At 52.3% G+C, this 16,751-nt stretch overlaps 1 protein-coding gene and 1 long non-coding RNA gene across 2 annotated transcripts in view; one reads left to right on the forward strand and one right to left on the reverse strand.

Moving 5' to 3' along the window:
• Positions 1–16,751, reverse strand: part of LOC131581151 (trifunctional purine biosynthetic protein adenosine-3-like) — a 310,961-nt gene that overhangs the window by 208,516 nt on the left and 85,694 nt on the right. The gene's annotated exons all lie outside the window — the stretch shown is intronic.
• LOC131581357 (uncharacterized) lies at positions 6,748–9,663 on the forward strand. Its single transcript, XR_009278082.1, has 3 exons — positions 6,748–7,184; positions 7,762–7,981; positions 8,404–9,663. It is a non-coding gene; the product is annotated as an uncharacterized LOC131581357 (long non-coding RNA).

Genomic DNA, 16,751 nt, shown 5'->3' on the forward strand with positions numbered 1-16,751 from the left:
CCACAATTTTTAGTCCAGGCTGGATTTTAACAGCCAATTTATAACAATCCCCCCTTATTGGTAGTGGCGTGTGTGCTACCAGGGTAAAAATATTCCCAATGTGCACACACTGGATGGGATTTAAATAGAAATATCCTTGTGATTTTGGCTGACAGAGTCCTCGGGCAAAGCTGGCTCCGTGCAGAGGGAGAACTTTTCTTAGCACAGCCCGGGGCTGGCCGGGTTTGTGTCCAACCCTGGGCTCCGCACGGAGGGGACAGTGGGGACGGGAATGGGGGTCTGGGCATGGCTGGGCCTGAGTGAGGGACCCCAGCTGGAGACACCAGTGAGGTGTTTCACACCCCAGCAGATGGAAGCTGGGGTTTTATCCAATATCCCAGGATCCTGGTGCTGGAAAAGCCCTCCCAGCCCATGGAGTCCCAGCTGTGCCCGATGCCCACCTTGTCCCCAGGGCAGAGCCCTGAGTGCCACGTCCAGCCCTTCCTTGGGCACCTCCAGGGATGGGCACTGCAAAGCTCCCTGGGCAGCCCCTGCCAAGGCCTGAGCTCCCTTTCCATGGGCAAATTCCTGCTGCTGTCCACCCTGAGCCTCCCCTGGCCCAGCCTGAGGCCTGAGCTCTCCTCCTGTCCCTGTTCCCTGGCAGCAGAGCCCGACCCCCCCGGCTGTCCCCTCCTGCCAGGGACTTGTGCAGAGCCACAAGGGCCCCCTGAGCCTCCTTTGCTCCAGGCTGAGCCCCTTTCCCAGCTCCCTCAGCCCCTCCTGGGGCTCCAGACCCTTCCCAGCTCCGTTCCCTGCCCTGGACACGCTCCAGCCCCTCCAGGGCTCTCCTGCACCAGCCACAACTGGAGCCAGCCCTGGAGGGGCCTCTCAGAGCCAGCACAGAGGGACAATCCCTGCCCTGCTCCTGCTGGACACACAATTTGGCCCCAATGTGCCAAACTGGGGCAAATCAGCAAATGCCACCGAGATGTGGCAAACAGGAGGCCCAACAGCAAGTGAAGGCCCTAAAAATCCTGGTGGCGAGTGAGATTCCCAAGCAAAGTGGATTTAAAATCGAAGGGAATCTTTAAACTAAATATTGGTTTTTATAGAACAATGAAACCAGGGTAGTGTTTGCACTCAGCCATAAAAGTTGCTGTGGTTGTGTAATCATGTGGAGTTGTGGCCTTAGGAGGAGTTAGAAAGCAGCTGCAGCAAATTAACTTTTCAAATTCATTATGGATTGGGTGGTATCTAGAAAATTCCCCCATGTAATCATTTTTTCTTGCATAGAACTGGAAAAGGCACGTTTTGGATGAGGTTTCATCTCAAACCTCTCCCCTCCAGGCAGGCTCAAACCTGAAGCCTTTGAGGGGAAATACAAAACCAGCAGCAAAACCAAGCAACCCCCTCCCAAAAATTCATGGACAGCTTTTTTCCTCCTTTAAGGACCTGATCCATGTCCCAAATGGTTCAGGCAAAGGAATCCCAGTGTAAGGAGGTGGTAGAGCCTCAACGAGGTGAAAATTTGTGGGGTGATCCCAAATGAGTGAATTCTGGTAAAACAGTTGGGGATCCTCATTCCAGGGAAAGGGGTGGGTAACTCCAGAAGGAAATCCATGGAATGGTTGCCACAGCTGGCTTGGGGGAAAATTCTGGATTCTCTGCTGAGAAATAAATTCAGAGTCTCCTCTAAAAATCAAGCACAGAAAGCCTCCAGTGCCCTGCCTTTTTTAGAGGATAATCATAGGAAGCTGTCCCAGATTCCAAACATCCTCCAATATTTCAGGTTTTTTCCCTTTCAAAATAATTTCCATGTGCCCCTCACCAGTTCCTCAATCCTCTGGTGTTATTCCCTGGGATTTTCAGTTCCTTGGCTCGCCACTGTTCCCCTTTCACACCTCAAGGTCTCCTCTCGCCTTCCTCACTTCCCCTCATCCCACCCCACTTTTAATCCAGGTCACCGGATGATCCTGAGTGTCTTTTCCCACCTTGGAGATCCTGTGGTTTTCCCATCTCAGGAGAAGCAGGGAGTTGTGTTTGGGGTTCTGTCTGTAGGAATGATGGTTCTCAAGAGTCCACTAAGGATGAAATCTTTTCCATGGAGACCCTTCCCAAAATAAAACCATTTCCCAACCAGTTTATAGAACAAAGTGATCACCCCACAGCTCGGATCAGGATTCCCTGTAATGTTCATTTGCTGTAGATCCCATCCAAACCTTACCCAGTGGAAATTTTTGCATCATCTCTGAAGTTCTTGGGATGTCATTACAGCCTGGGACAGGATCATTTTGTTTTCCCTACATGAACAGTCTTGTTCCCACTTATCCCTGCATATTTCTGCTGGATGTTGGATCCTCCTGAGGAGAGCTGCTCATTAACAGGAATTTTCACCCTCCAATACCCCTTCCTTAAAGCCCACTTGTTATTTTTGGAAAATGTTCAGTTCCTCCCATTGTTTCCCTACCAAATTTTCACTCCTGGATTCGTTCCCTGAGCTGGTGGCAGGATTTACCTTCGGAGCAGGGAAGTAGTTGGGCCCTGGGAATTCAGCCCCTTGCTGCCATGAATGAAGGATTTTAGGGGTGCCACTCCTCTCTTCTGGCCCTGAGAGGCTCAAACCAGCTGCTCTTCCAGGTGAAATGTTCACTGTCCCTCCAGGAATGCTCTGGGAGCAAAGCTGGCTCATCTCCATGAAACATTCATGGCATGGCAACAGGAAGCTCCTGCTTTGTGTGCTGGATTTTTCCCTCTGGGTTCCAGAGAAAAAGATCAGAAAAGAAGGAAAATATTTAAGGCTGCAGCAGAACCAGGTTTTAGTCGTGAACTGAGGGCAGGGGATGAGCACCAGCTCCTTGGAAACTTGTCCCTGAATGGGAAAAATGAAAAAAATCGTCGGATCTTCATAGCCACATCTCCACCCAGTGCCAATCTGAGCTGCTCCAGTAGGACCAGGATAGACCACTGAGGGTCTGGTTATGGAATTCCTAAGTCCAGACATGCTCCAGATCATTTCAGTGAATAACTGTACACAGGTCACTGTTTTCCAGGTGATTTAGTGATGTCCAGTGCCTGAATGGATCTGAAAATCCTGGATAACTTCAGTGGCATCTGAGAGCTTCTCTTCCCATAGCAGCTGGGGCTGCCCCTGGATCCCTGGCAGTGCCCAAGGCCAGGCTGGACATTGGGAGCAGCTGGGACAGTGGGAGGTGTCCCTGCCATGGGAATGGGATGAGCTTTAAGGTCCCTTCCAACCCAAACCATTCCAGGATTCTTAGACACATTTTCTGTTTGAATAAATGGAATTCCTACTAAAGAACCTCCATGTGTCTCCAGGGAAAATCCACAACCCATCTAAGGTGACTTTGATGTTCCTGAGTGGTGCCTGTGCAGAATTCTCTGCTTGTCACAGATAACTGCTAAAAGCACACATTAAAACCAGTTTTAAAGCAAGAAAACAGCTTGAAAGGAGTGTTTGAGCAGAACCCCATCTAAAGCACAGCTTTGTTACCCTCACTTACTTCACTGCAGACTCCGAGGAGTAGGAGCTGTGGATGACAGCCACTCATCCCTTACATTTCCCCTCAATCCCAAAGCTTCTCTCCCTGTTTTCCACAGTCCATGGAGCAGCCAAGCCACTCAGGGCCTTGCCAGAGGCCACTGCCCACTCCTTCCAGGAGCCCAGTGACGCAGCTGCACTCACACAATGGCTCCTTTTCCTCCTTGGATACAGCACAGGAGCCATCCCAATCTTTTCTTCCCTCTCCATCTGCAGAGAGTCATCACTGCTGGCAAGGACAGCGTGGAGTGTGATAAATCAGCATCCATCCCTCTCCAGCCTCTCCTGGAATTTGTCACTGCAGGGGGACATTTGTCACGGCTCTGACAGGTCAGGGATGGAAGCAATGCTGCAGATATTTAGGTTCAGTCTGTTTTTCAAGCAGGACAAGCAGGCTCTGCAGTGCAGCTCTTCCAGGAGCTGTTCCAGCCTGGCAACAGGCTTGGGATGAGTCTGTTCCTTAATGTCCATCACCCACAGGATGAGCCAAAGAACAACAAAATAGGGGAGAGTGGATCAAACAATCCCAGACCGGTTTGGGATTGGATTAAAGATCACCTCATTCCACCCCCTGCCATGGGCAGGGACACCTTCCACTATCCCAGGTTGTTATCCCAGGTTGTTCCACCCCTGGAAATGTCCCAGGCCAGGCTGGACAGGGTCTGGAGCAACCTGGGACAGTGGGAGGTGTCCCTGCCATGGCAGGGCTGGTACTGGGTGGGCTTTGGGGTCCCTCCCAACCCAGTTCCTTCAGTGAGTCCACGATCTCCTGGTTCTCTTGACCTTGCAGGATAATTAGAATCCATCATTCCCCTCTGGGAAATGTCTGCATTTGTCACTTCTGTCACCCATGGGATGTCATTTCTTCCTGTCAAACCGTGTTGCCTCAGAAACTCCGGCTCCAGGTTTGTGTCTCGTGGTGGGAACAGCAAAGAACTCAGCTCTGCTCCAGAGATTTTATGGACAGTGATGGGAGATAATAAATGGATGCAGAATGGGGATGGCAGGATTTCAGGATTTCAGGAGAAAATCCTGCAGAGCAGAGCTGGCAGCAGACAGAGCTCATGGCTTCTGTGGGAGAAAACAAGGAAAGAGGAGTCTGAAAACAAATAATTCCAGACTGGTTTGGGTTGGGGTGGACCTTAAAGCCCCTCCAGTCCCACCCTATCCCACTTCCACTGTTCCAGGAGCTCCCAATGTCCAGCCTGGCCTTGGGCACTGCCAGGGATCCAGGGGCAGCCCCAGCTGCTCTGGCAATTCCATCCCAGCCCCTGCCCACCCTGCCAGGGAACAATTCCTGCCCAAGATCCCAAGATCCAGCCCTGCCCTCTGCCACTGGCAGCCATTCCCTGGCTCCTGGCCCTCCATACCAAAATCCAGATACAAATCCATGAGGAATGAGGATCCATAATCTCAGTTATCCATGGAACAGCAATGTCTGTACATTAGAGGTAACTTTATTCCCATGTTCTCAGATTTCCTGGAACCCAACCTCTTCTTCTGCCTGGGTTTAGGATATTTTTGGATATTTAGGATATTTTCAGGACTTGCTGTGTTTGGATTTCTGGATTTGTGGTAGATACAGGGAGACCTGGCCATGCTTTTGTCCATCCCAGATATTCCCACTGTAGGAATACTTCCATAAAATTGTTCCTCCTGGCAAAGGAACCTCAGAGTTCTGAGTCAGAGCAGAGATGCCTCAACAAGTGCTTCATTCCTGCTCTTCCCACATAATAAAACTGTTTGGGAAATGTTGGCTTTGCAGAATGTCCTGTGTATCCTGTGCTTCCATGTTCTCGTTCCAAATATCCATATTGTCATTCCCAGAAAACTGGAGAAGACATGGAAGAGCTTTCTATGGCCAACAAGGACATTCTGGGAGATTTTTCCATAATCCAAATGTGGAAAGGGATATTGAGATTAAGGAACAGAAAAGGAGAGGCAAAAAGTGATGGAGGCAGGGATGAGGGAACAGGAATTGTGAGGAGAATGGGAAGAGTCCAGGTCCAGTGGAGGAGCCATGGGTGAGGTGGGCAGGGAATTGGTTTGGGCAGAAGGATTTGGGCTCCCCTGGAATCTCAGTTTCCACCAGGGAATGTGTTTTATGTAAAGGAACAAGGGAAAACCAAAGGAGGGGTCTCAGCCAAGCAACCTTGGAAAGCCTTTTATTCCAGGGGGGTTGGATCTGCTGGAATTTCCCCCTGGCAGCAGCAGCAGCAGCAGGGCAGGGATTGTCCCTCTGTGCTGGCTCTGAGAGGCCCCTCCAGGGCTGGCTCCAGTTGTGGCTGGTGCAGGAGAGCCCTGGAGGGGCTGGAGCGTGTCCAGGGCAGGGAATGGAGCTGGGAAGGGTCTGGAGCCCCAGGAGGGGCTGAGGGAGCTGGGAAAGGGGCTCAGCCTGGAGCAAAGGAGGCTCAGGGGGCCCTTGTGGCTCTGCACAAGTCCCTGGCAGGAGGGGACAGCCGGGGGGGTCGGGCTCTGCTGCCAGGGAACAGGGACAGGAGGAGAGCTCAGGCCTCAGGCTGGGCCAGGGGAGGCTCAGGGTGGACAGCAGCAGGAATTTGCCCATGGAAAGGGAGCTCAGGCCTTGGCAGGGGCTGCCCAGGGAGCTTTGCAGTGCCCATCCCTGGAGGTGCCCAAGGAAGGGCTGGACGTGGCACTCAGGGCTCTGCCCTGGGGACAAGGTGGGCATCGGGCACAGCTGGGACTCCCTGGGCTGGGAGGGCTTTTCCAGCCCATGGGATTTTGGGATTCTGGGATTCTCAGTCACCAGCAGCCAGACAAACAAGGATTTTTGTTTGCATTGCAGATGGACAGAAGCAATTCCAGCTGCACTCAGCTTCCACAGCTGTTGGATCCAAACCTTTCCCAGCTCCCAGAGCTCTGAGGTTTGGCTGGAGCTGGATCCCAGCACGGGAGGGGTTAACCACACACCTGTGGGCAGCTTCTGAGGTATTTTTTTTTTCCCTGAACACATAATTAGGCTGTGAGCTCATTTACAGCCCATAATGAGGTCATTATGATGCCACCAGTCGATTTTGCCAGAGCTGGCAATCCCTAATCTGCTTCCTCTCCAGCAGCTCCCAAAGGAAGGGAGAAACCCAAACACCCATCCCATAACAATGCTCTTATTTGCACTGCTGGGGCCCCAAATTCCTTTGTTTATTCCCCCTCTTTCTGATGGGTTTTCCATAACAAGGAACAAGCAGGAGATCCATACAGCACAAATCAGATCTGCCTTTTCCACGCCTTTTATTTTCTCTCCATCTTTCTTGCTGGCTCCTTCAGGTCCTGGAAGGCCTCAGTTGGGTTCCTCCAGTGCTGGGGCAGGTTTTTGTGACAGGCTTTTTGTGGCTCCTGAAGTGGGATCCAAAGGAAAATTCCAGTTCATGGAGGGGAGGGCAAGGAGGACCCTGTGGGCAAATGTAGACTGAAAGAGGAAAAGGCAACAAATCCATCCTGGGCTGCTTTTAAAGCAGATTCCTTCTGGATTTATCTGTGGCACACCCTGCCCAGCAGGAGGGAAGAGGAGAAACCTCAGAATTCCAGCAGAACCAGCCAAGGTGACTCTTGGAATGGCTTTGAGCACTTAACTCACTGCTGGGAACCCTCTGGAGATGCAGCTTCCAAGAGAAATGGGCACTGCAAAGTGGGGAAAAGGGGAAATTCAAGGTGGGGAAATGTCCCTGCTCCATCCCTGGGGACTGTGGGGAAAGGGAGAATCCAAAATGGGGAAATGTCCCTGCTCCATCCCTGGGGACTGTGGGGAAAGGGAGAATCCAAAATGGGGAAATGTCCCTGCTCCATCCCTGAGGACTGTGGGGAAAGGGAGAATCCAAAATGGGGAAATGTCCCTGCTCCATCCCTGAGGACTGTGGGGAAAGGGAGAATCCAAGGTGGGGAAATGTCCCTGCTCCATCCCTGGGGACTGTGTGGCTCACTTGGCAGAACTCTGGTCACATCCAGCCCAGAGTGGCCCTGGCAGCTGTGGGGTCTCTCCTGCAGAGGGATCTTTGGGATTTGTCCCTGAAAACAACTGGGCTGGGACTCAGGGGAGCCCAGCAGGACATGAAGGATGATCCCACCTGGGATGTTTGTTCTCCTTCGGGCTTGGAACTGTTCCCAGAGCCCCTGACCAGCACTGGAACTCCCAAAATCCCTCTGGAGATGGTTCCTCATCTTTCCTGAGAGCCAGGAATGCTGAATTTATCACTTATACCCAACAGATGAGCACTAAATCCATCCTTTGCACCTGGACAGGAGGGAGATCTGTGGCACAGCTTCCATGGAAAAGCAAAACACACCCAGGATCCCAACAAGGCCCTTCTGTGCTGCTCTGTTCTTCCCTGACCAAAACGAAGCAGCACCTTCTGGCTGTCCAGGCTGACATCCAGGCAGCTGGAAGCTCTCAGGAAAACTTGGAAGCTGCCAAGTCACCATTTCCAGGTGGGAAAGGGGCCATTCCCAGGGGGAAGAGGAGTGACAGATAAATAACCAAAATAACAGATGTGTGGCAGCTCTTCAGAGCAGGGAAACCGAGACTCCTGGGGAGGAACTTCAGCTGCAGCAGAGCTGCTCCAGGGGCTCCAGGAGAGCTGGAGAGGGGGATTTGGACAAGGGATGGAGGGACAGGACACAGGGAATGGCTGCCAGTGCTGGAGGGCAGGGCTGGATGGGATCTTGGGCAGGAATTGTTCCCTGGCAGGGTGGGCAAGCCCTGGCACAGGGTGCCCAGAGCGGCACATTGTTACTAAACACTTAAAATACACCTGAAAAAAATATCCTATGGATTCATCCTATTGTTTGTAAATATCCAATAGGCAAATTATCCTGTGTTTTTAAAATATGTTTACATCCTGTTTATTCAGCATGACCTGAGTCCATGAAATAACCAAAGGATTTTGTTACTGCATCATCTGCAGCATTCCTGCTGCTGCTGCATCTCCAGGCTCAGAGCCAGCTGGGTTTATGTGGCACTGGTGGCAGCACAAACTGGCCTTTGGAAAGATGGAACTTCTTTCCTTATCCTGCAAATTTGGTCGAGAAAACTCCACATTTAAAAGGAGCCAAAGCTGCTGCTTCAGGAATGACTGGAATGTCCCCTCCGTGCCCCTGATTCCTTTCACATCCCTCAAGGTTATGATTTTTTAAATTATAATTAAAAAAAAACAGCTCATCTTAAGAGGATCACTGAAATGCCAGCTGTGAATTGTGATTCCTGCCTGGATTGCCATTTTCTGGATGGGTTTGAAGTCATGGAAAGGGGAGCTTTGTTTGGGAAGTTCAGCTACAACAGGACCTGGCTGTGGTCCCCTGGTGCAGGAAGCCACCCTTGGCTTGGTGGCTGCTCAGGGGAGGAATGACCTTCCAGCCCTGATGGGCATCCCTTGGTCTCATCCTGCTCCTAAATCCCTCTGGAAAAGAAACCTCACCCTCTGGAAGCTGATCCTTCAGAAAATTCCATGGGACTGGCAACCCTGGAAGTGCCAATTGGGGTTTTGTTACAGAAGGAAAGCAAAATGTGGTTTTTTTTCCCCTCCATCAAATAACATCATAAATGTTGTCTCCTCCTTGTCCACAGGGCATGGAGCAGTTGGGATTGTTTGGATCACAAAATCCAATTAAAGCAGGCAGAGAGGTTGGGCTGAAAGCTGCTGCTCCCTTTCCTGCCAGCACCACCCACCTCCCTTCCCTGGAAAAGCCAAATCCCATTACCCCAGGTGGGAGCAGCTCCTCCCTGCTCAGGCCAGCCAACCCTGGAGGGTGGAAAAGTCCTGCAGCACCATTCCAGCATCTCCCTGTCCCCACATCCCACGCTCCCTGCAAGCTGGAGCTGCTCTGAGCTTCCTGTTTGGGATTGGAAGCAAATATTGCCCTTGGTGTGCTCCCAGCACAGCTCCAGCTCCAGGAGTGCTGGGCAACTTCTGCTGGATGTTCTTCCAAACATCATCCAGGGGCACAGCCAGATCCTGCAGAAGAGGAGGAAAAAACACTGGAATTGCAGCTCTATGGATACAGGAAGTCCTGGTTGGAATTTCACTGGAAACCTCTGGGTTTGAGCAGCTCCACAGCAGCCTCTGCCCACCTGGGGGGACTCCAGCACCTGGAGGGGCTCCTGGCAGCACACTGGAATTCCAGCAGCATTTATGTGGTTGTGTGAAGCTCCATCAGGTGTTTCCCAGCTCTCTGAGCCCCCTTTTCACCCTGGGAGAATTTTGGGATGGGATTTTCCTGCCCCAGCTGTGGGAAAAGGGGAAGGGTGGAGAATAACAGGGAAGAGCAGGGCAGATACAGAACCATGGAATGGGTTGGGATGGAAAGGATCTTAATGATCATCCCAATCCCAGCCCTGCCATGGCAGGGCCACCTCCCACTGTCCCAGCTGCTCCCAGTGTCCAGCCTGGCCTTGGGCACTGCCAGGGATCCAGGGGCAGCCCCAGCTGCTCTGCCATGGCCTCCCCACCCTCAAAAGGAAGAATTTCTTCCCCATATTTCACCTAAATCTCCCCCATTTCAGTGGGAAGCCATTCCCTGGCTCCTGGCAATTCCTGCAGCCCTTGGCAATTGTCTCTCTCCAGCTTTCCTGGGGCTCCTTCAGGCCCTGCAAGGCCACCCTGAGCTCAGCCCAAAGCTTCTCCTGGCCAGGCTGAACAATGGCAGCTGTGCCAGCCTTTCCTGCCAGCAGAGCTGCTCCATCCCTCTGCTCATCCTGGAGCCTCCTCTGGGCTCTCTCCAGCAGCTCCAGCTGCTCCCTGTGCTGGGCCCCAGGGCTGGGGCAGCTCTGCAGGTGGGGTCTCACCTCAGGGGGCTCGGGGCACAATCCCAATCCCTTTCCTGCTGCCCATGCTGGGGGCTCAGCCCAGAATAATCCCAATCTCTGTTCTGTTCCAAGAATCCAAGGCTCTGCCCTTCTCCAATCCATGACTCATGTGCTCCCAGGAAGGTGAAGGTCCGAGGATTAATGAGCTGCCTCATTGTCCGCAGCCCTCAAAGCCTCTGCAGTGAGCTCAGCTGAAGCCCTTGGCGCCATTCCCAACACTTGATCCCAATCACGGCTCTGCACCTGGCCCAGCTTTCTGCTTGGGACAAAATGTGACCAAATTTATTGTGGCAGTTCTGTTTTCTCTCTTTCCATTCACCTCCTCTTCCCCTCGGAGTTCAAGGGATCCTGCCTAGGATGGGACCCAAACAGCATCAGTGGAAGGGATTGTGCGGGAGCAGGAGGGAGCGGGAGCATCCAGCTGTGTCCTGCTTTCCTGCTTTGATGTCCTTGGCTGGACAGGGATGCAGGATTCAGACCACCCACGGGAGAAGGGATCAGGAATCCAGCAGGGAACACCTGGGAATTCTGTGTCCTTCACTGCCTGCACAGGGACAGCAGCAGGGAGCGGCTGCAGCTGGCCCAGCAGGGATTTAGGTTGGCTTTTAGGGCAAGGCTCTTCTTTCCCCAGAGGCTGCTGGCACTGCCCAGGCTCCCCAGGGAATGGGCACGGCCCCGAGGCTGCCAGAGCTCCAGGAGCATCCAGGGATGCCCAGGCTGGGCTTGTTGGGGGGTCTGGGCAGGGCAGGGGGGCACTGGGGGGTCCCTGGGGGTTTATTCCCCACAGAAATTCCATAACTCCCATAAGTGGGTCCCTCCAGCTCAGGATATTCCATAATTCCATTATTTGGCAGCCCTGGAGGGACCCCTCTGGAGGTGAATCCAAGCAGGATTTCCACTCTCTGCTCACTCTGGTGGGGTTTTCCACATTGTGCTTTAAACTCCCCTTGGTTTTGTGATTTTATTTTTCAGTCTTGCTTTTCTTTCCAAGTGGGAAAGGCACCAGGAGCCTCAAGGCTGCTCAGAGAACACTTTGAGGGTGATGCTCATCCTTTATTCATCACTCTTTCAGTAGCATGGACTGAGATTTCCACATTTAACATCCCTTTAATACCGAGAGAGCTGAATGATAGAGAAAAAAATGCTCTAAAAAACTGTGGGCACGAAGAAAACCCCGAGTTAAAGGCAGCTTATCATGCCCAGCTGCTGCTTATCACCAGTGCTCCATCTGCTCCATCTGCTTAGCATAAATAATTCCTTGATTTTTTTTTTTTTTAATTTTTTATTGGTGTCCTATGGTCCATCCAAACAACGAGCAAAAAGAGAAACTGTAAATAAATTTTACAGTGTCACTAACAGCATTCACATTAAGGGGAACTATTTTGAGGTGATGCCAGTTCTTAATAAATTGCATTTATTCGGGTGTTTTTACTAGGAGAAAAGAAGAAAAAAGCAGGAACAATGGAAGAATGGAAAATGCTTCATCAGTCCTTTTAATAATAAATATTCCCAGGCTGTTCTCCTCACAAAGGAAGGGCCAAGGGTTTTATTTTTGCTTTTTATTTGTGTCCATCTGAAAGGCAGGGGCATAAAAAAGCCCCTGAGGCAGCTGGCTGAGCTCCCCTCCCGCAGTTTTCCCAGGATTTTTGTGCCATGGTGCCAAGCCTGGGGCTGAACAGGCACCTTGGGCTCACCTGGGTGATCCAAGCTCAGCCTTTGGGAGCTTTCCCAGCTGCTGAATTCCCTTAAGGACCAGCTCCACTCCTTAGGACAGCAGGTTTTCCCCAGAAGGATTCCCAATGTCCTAATTCCCAGTTAATTTTTCGGAGATGGGATCCCATTTCACCAAGAATTCCACCCAACCATCCCCATGTTTCCCTGGAGTTCAAGCTCCTCCATCCTGAAGCAGCATCTCCTGGGTGCTCCTGATTGAACTCTCCAGGACAATGTGGATTTTGCAAGGAAATTTCTGAATAGCAACGAGATTTCATGGAAAACCCCAATTTTGGGCAGCACAGATTCCCCCAGAGTTCCTGTCACTGAATATGGGAATGGGGTTCACTTTCCAGAGGGAACAACAAAATTCCTTTCTTTTTCTCTTTTACCAATTATTAATTTATATTTTAGGGATGAGATAATTGATCTGTGTCTGTTTTACCGCCCTCATGTGTTTAATTCCTGCCTGCAGGGATGCTGGGAAGCTTTGCCTGGCATCTCTAAACCCAAAGGATCACAGGAGTGGAATGTGTGGCTGTCCCAGAAATGTGACATTGGAATTATGGATACCCCATCGGGGTTGGAAAATCCAATCCCAGGCTGACCTTGGCAGGTCCTGGACAATCAGGAAAACACTGGAAAAAATTCCAGAGGATTCAGCTTTCAAAGGGAAGGGAAGAATCAAAGAATCATGGAATAGTTGGGTTGGGAGGGACCTCAAATCCCACCCATTCCCAGCCCTGCCATGGCAGGGACACCTCCCACTGTCCCAGGTGCTCCCAATGTCCAGCCTGGCCTTGGGCACTGCCAGGGATCCAGGGGCAGCCCCAGCTGAAGGGAAGGTCCTGGGGGTCCTGGTTCATGGCCAGGGGAGCTGAGGCAGCCGTGCCCTGGAGCCAGGAGGGACATCCCTGTGTGGGGACACAGGGGCCACCAGCACCGGCCAGAGGGGAGGGACTGTCCCGCTCTGGGCTGGGGCAGCCTCACCTCCAGTGCTGGGGACAGCTCTGGGGGGCTCCAGAAAAGATCAGAAGCTGTTGGAAAGTGTCCAAAGGAGGGAGCCGGGGATGGGGAAGGGTCTGGAGGGGCCCCACGAGGTCACTGGGTCAGTTGAGCCTGGAGGAGCCTGAGGTCAGAGCTCCCCGGGGCTGCAGCTCCTCCCGAGGGGCAGCGCAGGGACAGCTCCGGGCTCTGCTCCTGCCACAGGGACAGCAGCAGGGAGCGGCTGCAGCTGGCCCAGCAGGGATTTAGGTTGGCTTTTAGGGCAAGGCTCTTCTTTCCCCAGAGGCTGCTGGCACTGCCCAGGCTCCCCAGGGAATGGGCACGGCCCCGAGGCTGCCAGAGCTCCAGGAGCATCCAGGGATGCCCAGGCTGGGCTTGTTGGGGGGTCTGGGCAGGGCAGGGGGGCACTGGATGATCCCTGGGGATTTATTCCCACTCAGGATATTCCATCATTCCATGATACCCCACTGACTGACCCCCACAGTCCCTGGCCCTGAAGGAGCTCTTTGCCTTTTGCACAGCCCAAAAATGGCTTTTAAAATGCAATAAGGGCCCAGTGATCCAAAGGGAATCCGAGCCCTTGGATGTGCTCCAGGTTTGCTTGGTGGGGCCATTCTAATGAGTAACTAATTGCTAATTACATGTGCTGAAACATCCTGGTCCTTCCCTATCGACCAAGAACTGGGAGTTTCTCTTGGGCTTGGTTTTTATCCAAACCTTGGCCCTGTGATCTGGACAGGGCATTCTGTGCCTGATTAATTGACTGCATTGTCTTGGGTGAGTGTTGATTAATTGCTGAATTCCAGATCAATTTTAACGAAGCTCCCACTGCTGTTTTAGGGCCACGGGGGGCCCCGTTATTCCTTTGGCTCCATGGGGTCAGTGTTTTGTTGGACCTCAATAAGAAATAAGAAAACTCCTGGCACAGCTTCCCACTTCCCTACAAGTGAGGAGACAACAGCAGGGACTGAGCAGACAACAAACTTTATTAAACTCACATGGACACCCGTAAAAAAAAAGAGAAATATTGGAGCAAGCTGCTCACACTCCTGGGCCAAGAGCAACAAAATTCCAGTTCATGAGGAGCTCCCAGTCCAGGTGCACTTAGGGAAAAAGGGAACTGCAGCTGGTGCCAGGCAGTAAAGTAAAATAAAAAGGAAAATAAACTGCAGGTCTTGAGGAGGAGCAGCCCAGAAAACAACCCTGGGCTGCAGCAGGGCCACTCTGCCCCTGTGCTCAGGTGAGACCCCACCTGCAGAGCTGCCCCAGCCCTGGATCCCAGCACAGGGAGCAGCTGGAGCTGCTGGAGAGAGCCCAGAGGAGGCTCCAGGTGCTCACAAATTTATCACCTCCAACAGTCCAGTGCATCCAGGCTTGGAAATGGAGGATTTAGGGAAGTCACCCAGCTCATCTCTGCACGAAATTCCCAAGTCCAAATCATTCTGGGGAGTCCAACACTGCTGGAGTTCCTGAGAGCAGAACTGCAGCCAGTTTTCCTTTTTTTTCCCCCCACTTTTTTATGCCTTTGATGAACTTTAAAAGGAGGAGAGGCCCAGATTTGGGCCTGGCTGGTGGCAGCTGAGCATTTGAACACCCCTGGAATTCTCAGGATGGCTCTCATTAACAAAGGTCTAAAATAAGCACAGGAATTTCAGCAGGGGAATGAAGAGCTCAGCTTATTCCTATTCCGTAACAAAGATAAGAGCAGACCTCTCCTTCCTGGGAGAGGTTTTTTAGCAGGATGATTCCCTAGGGATGAACTTTAGGAGAGGTATCCCAGTGTTTGTCACCCTCTGTGCTATGGCAGAGTGGGAGAGAGGGACAAATTCCTGCTGCTTTCGGGAGGTTTTGTCACTGCTCAGTTATTTCCTGCTTATTTCCAGAGCATCCAGCTGGATCCCAATCCCACCTACAAACTTGGGAACGCAGGATATCAACCAATACCTCTTTGGAGGTGAAGTCTTTGGAGCTTCAGAAATTTCTGGGGAGGGAGTTTTGCCAAGACAACCTGACCTGCTTTTATTTCAACCCTTCCTCTCTTGGGACAGTTTGGGAAATCGGGATGGGCATCCTGGAGTCTGGACATGATTCCCGTGGGATCACCCTGCCCAGAGTTAATTCCAGGCTTTGGGAAAGATCTGTTGCTCTCCTAAGGTTGTAAACATCCCTTGTTGCTGAAAGGTCCAGAATTTTCTGGCACAAAATGGGTTATTCCAGGAATTCCCACTGGCTCCTCCAATCCTGAAATACCAGCAGGAGGAGGCCCCAGAACTACTGGCTAATCTCAAACATTCCAAAGGCTGGGTTGGCCAGCATGGATCTGTCCTGGTTTCCCATGGATCTCCTGGATTCCAAAGGTGCCTTCCCTTTCTCTGGGCACCAGGAGAAACATCCATGAAATGTCTGGAAAACCAGCAGATGAGCCATCAACCCAAATATTCCCTCTCCCATTCAAGAAAACTTCCCTCAGAGGCGACTCCCTGCTCCAGGTTTTCCTTCCCATCCCTTTCCTCCTGCCCTTGTCACCCCATTCCTGCTTCTCTCCCAGTCCTTGGCAGACAACACCTCAAAAATCCCTGGCAGATCCCTCATGTCCACGAGGACTGAGCCAAACTTCCCCAAAACTGCGGAGCTGTTGGGACGCTCTGGTTTCTCCCACCAAGTGGCAAAATCCAACCAGAAGGGCTCAGCTGCGATGGGAAGGAAAAGGCAAATCCATCAGGAAAGGCTGGAATGGCTTCCCTGAGGTTTAAGGGGAGCCCAGGATGGGGTGGGGCTGCCCAGGATCCAGCTGTGCCAGGAGATCCAGCACATTCCTGCCGGGAGCAGGGGGAGCAGCCAGTGCTCCAGGGGGGATGGAAACCTCGGGAATCCGCCTGGGATGAGGGACAAACACGGCATTCCAGCACAGACGAGGTGCTGGGGAGCAGGAAAAGGGCTGGGAACAGGGAATGCTCAGCCTAGCAACTGGACAAGGAACAAATCCCAGCCATGTGAGCACCACATGGGACAGGGAGTGGGAATCAGGGAAAAGCAGGGCCTGGAAATACTTCATGGGGCTTTGTGGTGTGTGAAGGGGAATGGAGAGGGATTTGTCACAGGAGCAGGGAGGGACAGCACAAGGGGAATGGTTTAAGCTGGAAGAAAGTAGAGTTGGGTGGGATCTTGGGCAGGAATTGTTCCCTGGCAGGGTGGGCAGGGGCTGGGATGGAATTGCCAGAGCAGCTGGGGCTGCCCCTGGATCCCTGGCAGTGCCCAAGGCCAGGCTGGACATTGGGAGCTCCTGGGACAGTGGGAGGTGTCCCTGCCATGGCAGGGCTGGGATTGGGATGATCCTTAAGGTCCTTTCCAACCCCAACCAGGGATTCCATGACAAGTTTGGGAAGAGTTTCCCCGCTGAGAGCTGGGTTTGCATCCCCAGCCTGGCAGCTGCTCTCTCCTTAGGGATCACATCCCAAACCTTTCCCACAGCCAGCACAGCTTCCCTGGCCCCCAGTCCATGGAGAGGCAGGGAAATCCCCCTTGCTCATCCCAAAATCCATGGAGTTCCATGGGTAAATCGATTTATTTCCTGTTTTTCTGTGTCTTTCTCTGACACTTCCAGGGATGGGGGATCCACAATCCCTCTGGGAAAATCCCACTGGGCTGCTCCTGTCTCCTCCTAAAAGTCCCCACAAA

The sequence above is a fragment of the Poecile atricapillus genome, chromosome 1 (assembly GCF_030490865.1).
Source record: "Poecile atricapillus isolate bPoeAtr1 chromosome 1, bPoeAtr1.hap1, whole genome shotgun sequence".
Classification (NCBI taxonomy): Eukaryota; Metazoa; Chordata; class Aves; order Passeriformes; family Paridae; genus Poecile; species Poecile atricapillus.